This window comes from Rattus rattus, chromosome 2 (assembly GCF_011064425.1).
Source record: "Rattus rattus isolate New Zealand chromosome 2, Rrattus_CSIRO_v1, whole genome shotgun sequence".
Classification (NCBI taxonomy): Eukaryota; Metazoa; Chordata; class Mammalia; order Rodentia; family Muridae; genus Rattus; species Rattus rattus.
Genome location: NC_046155.1, coordinates 55,551,424 through 55,564,943, shown reverse-complemented (window position 1 = coordinate 55,564,943; position 13,520 = coordinate 55,551,424).

Sequence of the window (13,520 nt, the reverse complement as noted above, 5' to 3'; positions counted from 1 at the left end):
GCAACTTCTAGATTCTTGGACTTTCCGTTCACAGCTGGCCATTGTTGGGTTAGATAGCCATTAGTTGGACTGCAGCCTTTAAGTCATTCCAATAAATTACACCACCCACCCACACCCACACACACCCACCCACACCCACCCACTCACTCACACACACATGACTGGGTGGGTGTGGATGGGTGTGTGTGCGTGCATTCCATAAGTTCTAGGATTCTAAAGAACCCAGACTAGTACAGGTATATTATGTTTTAATAGTTATTAACGGGGTTGGGGATTTAGCTCAGTGGTAGAGCGCTTGCCTAGCAAGCGCAAGGCCCTGGGTTCCATCCCCAGCTCCGAAAAAAAAGAAAAAAAATATTAATAGTTATTAACTTAAAACCATTGCTGGTTTGTTCAGTATTTAGAGAGAGTTACAACAAAATCAGGAACACTGACCCAACAGTGGGCCCAGGTTAATAATTGCTATATTCTTCCACAGTCCCCGAAGTTAGCCTCTTTGTTTGGTTTTTCTGTTTGTTTCCTAGTAGGGCATAAGTTTTATTAAAGCAGTACAAATATACCTACAAAATATATTTTTAACTTTGTATACTTAAAGAGAACATCAATTTAAAACATCCATGGCAGTTTATTTGGATTCTTTGACCTTTGTAGCTTAGGAATTTTTTTTTCCGTCTCTACAAGTGTTGCTGGAGACACAAAGGCCCTGTCACCCACAGAGCACTAGGGGAATCAGGAATGTTAAACACCCAGGGGCATCTCCTCAATGAAGGAAATAAAATGCCTGCATTCCACGAAGAAAGCTGGGAATGAATGTTTTTCACAACCTGGTGACCTTTGACTATTTGTAGAGCCAGACCTCACTCAATTCCCCCAGAATGACTATCCCAGACTTGCCCTCCCTAGACCTCCCAGTTAATAGAGACCATCCTTGGGGAGCATTGAAGTTGAAGTTTCCGAATATGTCATGTGATGCAGACTCACATAGTGTTTTGTTGAGGCAAGACAGGAAGGAGGATACACGATGTTTAGAGAAAGTATAAATAGGACTCAACGGACCGCTAGCCTTGCAATGCTTTGGTCTGGAATCTTTATCTTTGCCTTTGCTGATCTTCGATTTATTGAGAGAGACACAGCAGAAAACTCCTGTGGTTCTGGCTCATCCTGGTGGATCCCACTGACTCGTGCTGACTCAGCAGAGGCCTGGTGGTTTCTGCTGGATTTTGCCATCACTGCTGATTCCTGTTTGGTCTCCTGACACTACTGAACTAGACTGCTGGTATCCTGATTGTCCCAGAGAAGTACTTCTAAAAAGGTCCACATCCCCTTGTCCTGTTTATTATCTTTTTCCCTCCTACATTTAGACAGTAAGCTACAAGGCTACAAGGTGTGTGTGTGTGTGTGTGTGTGTGTGTGTGTGTGTGTGTGTGTGTCAAAGCATTTGACACCTTATTAAAAGTAGATTTAAAAAAAAATCTAAGCCTACAGGAAGAACAGAAAGAAAAAGAAAAAAAACCACTAAACCAATTGCATAAAAACAGAAAGGAAGGCTGGGATAAGTCTGGGGTTAAAAGCACTTGCTAATCTTACAGAGCACCTATATGGCAACTCACATCTATAACTTTGGCTCCAGGGGATCTGGCACTCTCTTCTATCCCCTGCACAAACTACACACGTATGCTGCACAACTAAACATGCAGGCATGACAGTCATACACACAAACTAAAATAAATATGTTTCAAATAAAAAAAAAAAAAAAAGGCTGACCCCACCGTGTTGCCAGAGTTCCATAAGTCACAATGAAGGGGTTGGAGCATGCAAGACAAAAAGAATGCCAACTTACATCAGAGGATCACAGGAGAGTTTGAGGATGAGAAACGAGAAGTATTTTCAGGATCGCTGGACCTCTGGGTGATGACGTGCCAGAGCCATACAACAATGCCTTTTCCCAGTGGCATCTCAATGGAGGAGGGTACCCTCCATGCAGCTCAGCTCTGGCCTGCTAGGTCTGATCTGATGGAGCTGAAATGAAAGACTGGCCTTCTGCCATCAGCACAGCAGGTGCCACAGTATCCATGACTGGCATCACTGAGCACAAGACACCTGACTTTTCATGGCTGGTCAATCCAGGCAATTCTCATCAGCACCCCGGGTGTTTGGACCAAGATGCTTCATGAGCTTGGCACCAACACTCCGGGGATTAACCCTGGACATGGCTGATGATCTGGGAGGAATTGTTTCTATCTTGTCATATGGAAGAGAAAGCCCAAACAAACAAATCCCAGCTTCTGTTTATTTCAGACACAATCAGAGCATTCATACATACTACCTGAAATCGCCTCCTATTCTCTAACCCCAGATGTTTCCAACTTAGTGCTGTACTGTCCCTGCCAGCCTGCAGGTCAGCACTGGCAGCATCCCTAACATATACCAGTATCTTCCACTTGTACATGTACATGAAAATTCCATGTTTCCCCTCCTTGTCCTTTTACTTCTATTTATGTATATGTGGGTATGCTTATGTGTGTGAGTGTCATGTATGTGCAGGTGCATGCGGAGAATGGTGTCAGATTCCCTGCAGTGGGAGTTAGACAGCAATGAGCTGCCTGGTATGGGTGATGGAATTAGAACTCTAGTCCTCTGCAAAAGCTAAATAGTTTTAACTGCCTCTCTCACTGTGTAGCCCTGAAACTATGTAGAACAGGCTGGCCTATAATACACAGAGATCCACCTCTACCTGCATACCAAGTGCTGGAACTAAAGGCATGCACCACCACACCCAATACTAGTGATTTTCTTTAAAAAAAAAAATGTAAAGAAGCTGGGTATGGTGGTACATGCCTTTAAGGCCATCATTTAGTAGGCAGAATCAGGTTAGTACATTTAGAGACTTTTCCAGAACTATGGACTTTGATGGGTTAGGGTCTGTCTTAGAGTTCTCTAGAGTCACAGAACTTATGGGTAGTCTCTATATAGTAAGAATTTGCTGATGACTTACAGTCTGTAGTCTAACTCCCCAACAATGATCAGCAGCAACTGAGAATAGAAGTCCAAGGATCTAGCAGTGGCTCAGCACCACAAGGCAGGCAGGTAAGAAGAGAGAGACTCTTCATCCTTCCAATGTCCTTATGTAGGTCTCCAACAGAAGATTGTGTCCCAGATTAAAAGTGTGTACCACCATGCCTGGATCTGGTACTTGCTTTGTCCCAGATGACCTTGAGCTCAGAGATCTCCTTGCCTTAGTCTCCTGGGATTCATAGTCACTTGGCCTCAAGATCTCCATACCAAGATCCAGGTCAGAAATTTGTATCCCCCAGCCTCAAGATCAGGATCAAAGGTGAGCCTTCCAATTCTGGATTGTAGTTCATTCCAGACTTCGTCAAGTTGACAACCAGGAACAGCCACTACAGGGTTCTTATTTTTATTATGGCAGGGATACTGTCTACATGCTGAATTTTATGGCCTGAATGGTGCTTCCATCATAGTCATTTGTTCTAAGGTCTGAGGGCCGCTACAATAGTCACTGTCTACCTGCTATGGACTAGGCATACCACATAGGACAAAAACCAATGGTTTTGTCATTGAGTGGAAGCTGCCTCTCCTCTGTACTCAATTACTCTAAAAATTACCCACACAGAGAGGGAGCCGGGTGTAAGCTGGCTTGACACGGCAGCTTCTCTAGGTAGAACACTGAGGGTAATCATAACAACCATGATAACATTAGCAAAGCACCATTGCTTGCTAACTCCATGCTAAGCATGCTTTATGGGGTATCTTAAATAATTTCCATGAGAAGCCTAGAGTTACTGAGACTAAACTGATGGAAGGAAACCCCGTGGGTCTCTGGTAAGAGAAGTTGGAGTGCAAGTACATCCCATTTCCCTTGGCCAGTCTCAGCTGGTGAGATGCTTCAACTGGATCCAGCGCAAAAGGCTCTTTTCCCTTCTATTCCTCAATTTTCAGTCTTTCCACTCCTAGTCTCTCTATCCTCTGCACAGGTTTCAGGAAACTATGGTCTCCAAAGTGAACTACAGGTTGAATGTTGCTAAGGGTTGGTGCAAGAACAAATTGGTGCTGCAATTCTGCTCAAAGAGTTTAGAGAAATCTGTGGAAACCATAATACACATGATGAGATGTGTGACAGGAATGTTTCCCTCTGAGGGAAAAGCTTAGGCCAGAACCAATCATCAAACGACCCAATAGGGTCAAGCCTGGGGCTGGAAGTCAGCACTAGATAAATGTGCTGCACAAAAAGATGGAAGGTGCTTGAGTCACAGATGTTTCAAAAGTGGATCAGCCAACCTTGGGACTGACTTACGTCTGAGCTTCTCCCTGCATGATATTTAAGCCCCCATCAGAATCTGAGATACTTCTATTTGGGTCCTCATTACTGAGAAAGCCTTTGCTACTAATGGGGTATACCAGGTCCAAGTCTGCACTAGGTTGAGGATGCCTGAGAACATTAGTTACCAACATCCCAGACTGTGGACAAAATGAAATGTGGAACTTTCTCAGAGGCCAGGAAAACTGTCGGAGAAGTTTCCTATCAAGCCTAATTGAAAACAACAGCTTCTTAATTTAAATTCACAGCATAATCAGCCTTCTGGTTACCTAATCATAAATTATACTGCTGGTGTATTTCATATGCACTAACTAAAATCGCAGAAAGGAGAAGCTGCATTTGCTATCTAGGGTTTCTACTGCTTCCTCCTAGAGTTGGAGGTGAGAGCTCTTTGGTCTGCAAATTAGGAGACCTGAGTTTGAGTCCTGTCTCTGCTCTCAATGGCTATGTGCCTTGAAGCAAATGCCTTAGCCCTGCCTCTGACTCTCTCTCTATTCTCATCTGTCAAATTCCAAATCAAAGGGACTCTTGGAGACAGCATACGGCATTCACAAAGGATGATCTACTTAGTTTTGCCTGTTCTGTTGTTGTTGTTGTTTGGTTTGTTTTTTTTAAAATAGGGTGTGATGGCTACTTTTAGTTGTCAACTTGACTGTATCTGGAGTGTACTACAATTCAGCTATCGAGGGCACACTTGTGAGAGATATTCTGCATGGATTGAAGTGGGCGAATCCACTTCTAGTCTGAACCTTTGAGGTAGGAAGACACACCTTTAATCTAGGCCACCCCTTCTGCTGCAAGCTTATATAAAGACATGGAAGAAGGAAGCTTTTGCCCTTTGCCTTCTTGTCCTCACTTTGCTAGCACAACCATTCCTTCACTAGCATTGGAGCCGCCTTCTTCTGGATTCTAGCATATACAGAAGGAGACCAGCTGAGACACCCGGTCCTGTGAGACTGAGCAACTACTAGATTCTTGGACTTTCCGTTCACAGCTGGCCATTGTTGGATTAGTTGGAATGCAACCTTTAAGTCATCCCAATAAATTCTTTATTCCATAAGTTCTGTGATTCTAGAGAACCCTGACTGATACATAGGGCCTCTCTGTGTAGTCCTGGTTGTCCTGGAACTGGGTCTCGATCTGTAGACCAGACTGGCCTTGAACTCATGTAGATCCACCTGCCTCTGCTTCCCGAGTGCTAGGACTAAAGGCCACCATGCCCAGATAGTTTTACCTGTTCTTATGAGTGTGTGCTTACATGCACAGGTGTGTGTGTGTATATGTATCTGGATTTCCACCTGTGTACTGAGGCCAGAGGTCAATCTCGGAATGCTATAGACACATTGTTTTCTAATACAGAATTCCTTACTGGCCTACAAGTTGTCCATTCAGACTAACTACACTGAGCCATCCCCAATGATCCACTTCTCTCCATCTCAGGGCAGGACACAACCCCTGGATTTTTTATGTGGGATTTGGGAATCTCAATCAGGTTGTTATGTCCTGGAAGCACTGTAGTGCCTAAGCACCTCCTAAAATCCACTATACCTACTCATGAGTGCCATATAACTAAAAGTATGCAGTACCAATTTGTGTCTAGTAAGAAGCCTGGGCCACTTTTTTTTTAAACACAAGGTCTCACTGTTATCCTGGATGGCCTCAAACTCAGAGCTTGCCTGCTAAGTGCTGGGATTCAAGGCATGTACCACCATGCCCAGCCTTGCCTCTGACATTTTTGAGGGCACCTTATTGTCAGAAAATTGATGAGTCCAAACTAGCAAAGGTCTAAACTATTCAGGCATCACACAACTTGGGGGCCCAAGACTACATAGGCAGGAAGCCAGCTATTGAATGGTTGTGTGCATCCTCTGAGTAAATCAAACTCTCCAAAGCTCACTTTGCATGTGACCCCAGAGGTGCTGAGCAAGGAGAAATCCTTGTGGTCAGAGCCATAAGGAACAATGGCCCTAATAGCCCCTCTCAACATCAGAGGTGGCCCTAAGGAGGGATTCCCGGCCATCTTTACATCTGCTCCATGCCTGCCAAGCAGGACCTCAGGTATGTATCAGGGCCAACGGCCCCTAGTTATTGTGTCCACACAACCTCTGCATATTGAACTTTCCCTGGAAGTATCTTAACATTGTCACAGCAAAAGAAGCCACACCCTCAGCCTGGAGTGTACTGCTCATTCACTTCAAAAGGGAGATGAAGGTGGGGGCTAGCAAGGTGCTTGTTCAGAGGTTGAGAACCGGAATCTGATCTTCAGGTCCCACAGAAAAAGCTAGGCATGCATCTGTAACCCCAGTGCCAGGGACATAGAGACATGACACTCTCTTGGACTTGTTGGCCAGCCAACCTAGCTAGTCAGTAGGCTTCAGGTTCAGGAAGAGACCTGGTCTCAGAAAATAAGGTAAATAGAAACTGAAGAGAACACCCAATAGTAACCTAGGGCTTGCACATATAGGTGCACCCACACACACACCTGTTTATGTTCTCTCTGTTAATGTGTCTTTGTCTCTGTCTCTCCCTCTCCTTTCCTGTCCTCTTCCTCCCCTTCTGCTTCCTCTACTGTCTCCCCTTCCCCCTCTGTCTGTTAAAACAGAGAACTTGTGTGCACACACACAGGGTAAACATATATGTTGGAGCTTGGGAGAAACAGCAGAAATTGAAATTTGACGACTCACCAAAGCCATGAGCCCCTTCTAGAGCATAGGGTTTTTACACCAGGAAGCAAACAGCAGCTTCCCAGCTAAGGACTACATTTCCCAGATCCCTTGCATTTTTAAAAATACAGATAAACCATATATAACACAGCATTAAGTATTTTAAAGTGTCCTGTCCTGTGGTGTGTAGTACATTCAGTTTGCCCAGATGCTCCCTACACCAAGTTTTAGAATGCTTTTATTGAGCCAAAGGAAAACCAGGTACCTGTTAAAAATTCACTCCCCAATCCTCCCTTATCCCAGCCTCCAGCAACCACCAACGACCTTTCCAACTTCAAGGATTTAGCAGTTGTAGCTATTTCTCATAGATGGAGTCAGTGTGTGGCCTTCACATTTAGATCTTTTAACTAATCCCACTGTGCTATAACGCATCAATCAGCATTTCATTCCTTTTTTTATATTTCATTGAATGTACACAATATTATTTGTCAATTTATTCACCGATGATGCTGATGTTATTCCTACCTTTGGGCTATTATAACTAATGCTGCTATTATAACAAATGCTGCTACAAACAGTTACACCTTTATATTCCACTCGAATGCCTATTTTTAAACTGGGAAAGGAGTATATAGCTAAAAGGGGATTGCTGGATCAGATGATGTGATTTGAATATAATGTGTGTCTGAGGACCTGGCTTCGTTTTGGGGGTTACGGAATCTCTGGGATGTAGAACCCAGCTAGGTATGTTGGGCCTTAAAAGCGGTACCTGTTTCTGGTTATGGGTCAAGATATCTGCTTCCTGACCTACCAAGACGTGAACAAGCCATAGTGCAAGCTCCCACCTCCACAGACAGAGTACCATCACCATAAATCTTTCCTATCTTATTTCCCTGTCACAACAATGAGAATAACAGATGAAGGTGATGATGATCCTATTCCGCTCTTTGAAATGGGAAGGTAGAATAGTATCTTGCTCTGAGTTTTTCCCTGGCTTAGCCTCCCCTCTGGTGATTTTACGGGAGTACAGGACAGTGCCTGGCCTGTTTACTAGAGACAAGGTTTATTGCTTCCTGAAACTTCGGCCACTAGTATTTTAGTGGAGATCAGTGACTGCTTCTCCCTACGAGTGAGTGGCAGAGATCTTTGTTACACTTGGGCAGCAGTGCTTCCCCAAAAGACAGTGTTTCTCAATCTGTGGAGTCAAATGACTCTTTCCCAGGGGTTACCTAAGACCATCTGAAAACACAGATATCTACAACTCATAACAGTAGCAAAATTACAGTTATGAAGTAGCAATGAAAATGATTAGGGAGGTTGAGAACTGTAGTGGAAATTTCTGGATTTCCTGGAGCTAGAGTTATGGGAAATTGTGAAGTGCCCAACATTAGTGCTGGGGCCCAAACTCAGGTCCTCTACAGGAGCAATGGTCTGCTCTTAACCTCTGAGCCATCTTTCTAGCCCAACCCAGAAATTTTCATTTCACACCTATTATCTACATATTGAAGATGGGTTGGAGAAGAAGACAAACAAAACTTTGAATTCATGGAACTTAAAGTTAGTTTGGAAAAGATGGTAAAGAAAGCACATAAAAATAGATTGTGGGTGTAGCTCCAGGATACAGTGTCTGCCCAGCATGGGTGAGGTGCTGAGTCACACGTGTCATTGAGGAAAGGCAAAATGGATCTAGGGACAGAACACTGAAGCAAACAACAGAAAGGAGATCTGGGAACTGAGATAAGGAAGGCTCTGGGTGAACCACCAGTTACCAGAAAAGTCTTCTGCATACAGCCAGCTGGGACTGGGGCCCACCATTACCAAAGCCAGCAGCACAGCAGGTAGCTTGTGCATAGACACCCCCCCCACCTTACTCTCCAATCTGTACTGTTTCTGTCCTCCAAGCCTGGACTGAAAGCAAGATGGACAAAAAGAAGGCTTTACGCACACTGTCCGAACATAGTGATTGGCCATGCCTGCCTGGCACAGACCCCTCCACTGAAGCTGGCTTTAGCTCTTCACATAATGGGCACCACCTGGGACCCAGGGATTGCATCTGGCATCAACCAAACTGGAGCAGAACTCTGGCTCCCCTCACGGCTACTGGCTTTGGAAGCTGCCAGCTCCTAATGACCTCTATCAGTGACCTCCATTGTAGACCCACCAGGTCCACAACTGTCACCATCACAGGTAACCTGATTCTAGGGCAAATCGATCAGCTGTCAGCTTCCACTGTGTGCCCTAAGGACCTGGTGACTAGTTTAAGCAACAGAGTATAAACATGTTATTTCCAGCTTCCAGAGCTAAAAGCACATTCTGTGTGCAATGATGGATTGCCTGGAATCCTGGGAACGTATGCAGTACTTACAAGGCTGCTTGAAGACAGGTGGATGGAAGAGTTCTCACCCCTACGTGGCCATTCTAGTGATCTGATCTTATATTGCATAGTAACTTATATTGCATTCTCTAAGCCTCAAATGCCCAATTTTAAAAGACACAATAAAGAATTTACTGATATGTGGGGCAAAGATTAGGTAAAATAATCCATACAGTGCACTTAAAAATATCTAATGTGTGCCATCTGGGTTCGTCTTAATTCACCACCTCAACAAATGTTTTTAAGCATGTAATATGTGCTAGAATAAACATCCAGGCATGTGCAACCTTTAGGCATGACAATATGACATCACCTACAGAGACCATTCTTGAGAACTGACTGTTCCTCCCAAAACACCAATCATGTACACACAAAAATTAACTCATAATATTTTAAGTACATTTGTGATTTCGTCTAGGCTGTATTCATAGCTATCATCAACCTCACGTGGCCTGTGGGCAATAGGGTAAGCGCGTCTGTCAGCTAGCCTTGGAGGATGCGAAAGGAAATAAAGCTGGAAGCGTTATTGAGGTCCCTCATATTTGCAGACCGTGTACTCCATGAGCTGCATGGCATTTAAACTGGGTTGAAGATCTCAGGGTAGACTAACACTGCCCCTATGTGCCTCAGCTCTTCTGAGCGACCAAAGCAAAGCACCCAGAATGCAGTGGCTTTAAGCAATGCATGCTTCTATAATTTCTCATGACTCTGTGTGTGATCTAGGTAGTTGTTGAGGACTGGGTAACATTGGCTGCAGCTGATGTAGAGGACAGCCTCATACATAAGGCTCATCTGGCAGTGTGGACACCTGTAATCATCCTTCCACAAGACTTTCAACCTCCATGGAGCTGTGATGTCTGACAGCAGATGCCAGAAGTTTCCATGGTAAGGTGTGTCCAACTCCTAAGCATCCTCCAAGCCACTGCATGTATAGTTTTGTTTCATTGGCCTCAGCAAATCACAAGACCAAGTCAGAGTCCCCTGGGAGGGGCATGGAACCAGTAATCAAGAAAAAAAAAGGGATTTTAACTGACCCTTTTCTCAGTGGTTCCCAAAATTGCTTTTGTTCATAAAGCCTGCATTAGTCAGTTCAGGTAGCCATAACAAATAGACAACTTTCTCTTATAGCTCTGGAGGCTGAAAATCCAAGAACACAACACCAGAATGACTAGGATCTAATTAGAATTGTTGGGGTCTTGCTAGCCTCTGTTTACCTATGTTCTCCTGTATTTCTTTAAGGGAGTTATTTGTGTCCTTCTTAAAGTCCTCTATCATCATCTTGAGATGCGATTTTAAATCCAAATTTTGCTTTTCCATTCTGTTTGGATATCCAGTATTTGCTTTGGTGGGAGAACTGGGCTCTGATGATGCCAAATAGTCTTGGTTTCTGTTTAGGTTCCTGTGCTTGCCTCTTGCCATCTGGTTGTCTCTGGTGTTAGCTGGTCTCTGACAGTGACTTGACCCTCCTGTAAGCCTGTGTGTCAGGATTCCTGGAGACCACCTTTCTCCCACCAGGATCTGGGTACAGAGAGCTGTGGAACTGGGTCAACTCCAGGTGCAGACAGAAACCAGAAGGGTCCTGTCCCAAACTGCCCCTGGGTTTATGTGTCCTGAGGGCTTTAGGAGGGTACCCCAAAGCTCAAGTGGTGGTCTTAGGTCTTCTCTCAGGTGTGCTAGTGCTCCTGGTGACTGGCTTTCAGCTCTGGGCACAGGCAGAGACCAGAAGGATTCTCTCCCTGACTGCTCCTAGGTTCCTGTGTCCAGAGGGCTCTAGGCTGGTTCCTCTTGGGCCAAGAATGTGAGCAGAAGTGGTGGTCTCCTCCCCTGACCCCTCAGGATTGTCCACACTTCTGAGAATCCAACTCTCTTCCCAATGGGATTTGGGTACAGAGAGCTCTGGGACTGGGTCAGCTCTGGGTATAGGCAGAAACAGTGATTTCTTAATTCTTAATGATGATCCTATAAGAATTCCTAAAAATTATACTAGCAATTATTAAGCCCTTTATAATAGGACTGCTCTTAATGTCCTTTCTGATATGAAAACTGCTTTGAGAACTTTGCCAGTCTTTAAGTGTCACTAGTTAATTGCTTCTGAGATAGAAAGAAGGCATTTAAAACTTAGAACACTTTCCTGAAAGTTATAAAATAATTAACCAAAGGTCATAAAAGGGAACTAATGATTTATTATAGTTACAAGGACAGAAGATACAATATTGACTGGATTTATCTATACAAAACTTCAATGCTTAGTCACAAAAATTATAATCTTTAACTCTCCATGAACCTGTGAAACCAATGACAGAAAATTAATGTTTAGTCAGATAATTGCTCTTCATGAAATTATGTTTAAACATCTCTGTTGTAAACTTGTTTTTCAATCTATAATTTGAATTTATGCTTGAACTATTCTATAAAAAAAGGATGCTTGGAAAATCATGTGATCTATTCTCCTAGAAAAGGTACAAAAAACTAGGAATAATGACATTACAGACATTGCATTACAGGAGGAGAGAGCCAGATTAGGAGGAGGAAGGAGAAGGACAGAAGAGTAGAGCAACTTAGAAATTAAAAGAGAGCTTAGAAATCAAGAGAGCAACTTAGGAATTTAGAGAGCATATAGTCTGATTGGGTTTTTCCTTTTGCATTCCCTTAGAAATACAGAGGACATTAGGGTAGGAGTAGAAGAGAGCAACATTCAGAATGCAGAGAGAAGGATGGACAAAGAAGAAGCTGCAGAGAGAGCAGGCAGGCTTCTCCTTACCATGGGACGGAACAGGTCTTTTCTTAACAGCAAAACAGGCTTAGTCTTACTAAAGAGGACTAACATTTTTTCTTACAGACTTGGTTTTAATTTAGAAATAAAATGGTGTTTTTGTTTCTCTATGCAAAAAGATTGGAGCTCTTTTTTTTTTTTTTCTTATTTAACCAGAATGAATGATGAGTTCTTTCTGCACTGGCAGTTGGGCTTTTGTTGCATATGCATATGTAAGTATGGGTGTGTACGTAAGTATGTAATTATGAGATAACATAGTAGCTGAGCCCTACTAGAATACATGAAGGTGTATGAGTATGTGTGTGTGAATTTATATATGAAGGTATTTGAGTTTGTGCATATTTGTATGTGTAAAAGTTTTTCTTTCTGCAAGCATGACTCTTCTCCTGGTACAATAAAAGTTTATTGCTCCAAATCTCCCTCCCACCTGACAAGCAGAGGCAAGGGTTCTGGGCAAGAGAGAAAGAAGCTCTAGCAATTAATCCTTTACTTAATCCCCTGCTGCTAGGCTACAGGTGTTAATCACCCAAGATAGCACTTTTTAACCTCAAAGTAAGCAAGAAAGTTATTGAGATTTTTTTTTAGAATTCCAGCAGCTTCAGCATTCAGCGTAGTTAGGGAGTTTAAAGGCCAGAGACAAGTTTTTAAAGTTACCACTATGTCCAATGCTATGTCCTACTTCAAACCATTCCAGGCCAGACAGGCTTTTCAGCATATATACTCTCTGAAAAGTCCCCAGAATTCCAAACATCACACAACTACAGAAAATATCTGCCCTGGCAAAATCACACCCCTGCTAAAGCATGAGAAAAATCATAGTCAGCTGCTGGGGACACAGCTCTGGTGGTAAACTGTTTGCTATACAAACATGAGAACCTGAGTTTGTATTTCCAGCACTCATATAAAAACCAGGCATAGGGATTATACACCTGTAATGCCAGACAGAAGGAGCCATTGCTGGCCATGACTAGCTGAATCGGTGAGTTCAGTGAGAGACTTTGTTGACAAAACTCAGATATAGGACAAGAAACATGGGTCAGCAGTTAGGACCATTTGTTACTTTCCCTGAGGACCTGGGAAAGGTCCTAGCATGGTTTGGTCCATAGCATGGTCCTAGCATGGTCCTAGTTTGGTTCCTAGCATCCATGTCAGGTTGCTCACAATTGTCTATAACTCCAGTTTCAGAGGATCTGACATGTCTGACCTCTGCAGACACCTACACTCTCAGGCTCATTCCAACATGCAAACATTCGCTCTCACACAACTAGAAATAATTAAAAAAAAACTTTAAAAAATAAAATATATAGAATATAAATACATTAGATTCATATATAACATCATAAATAGATTTAGTAAGATGTAGACTACCTA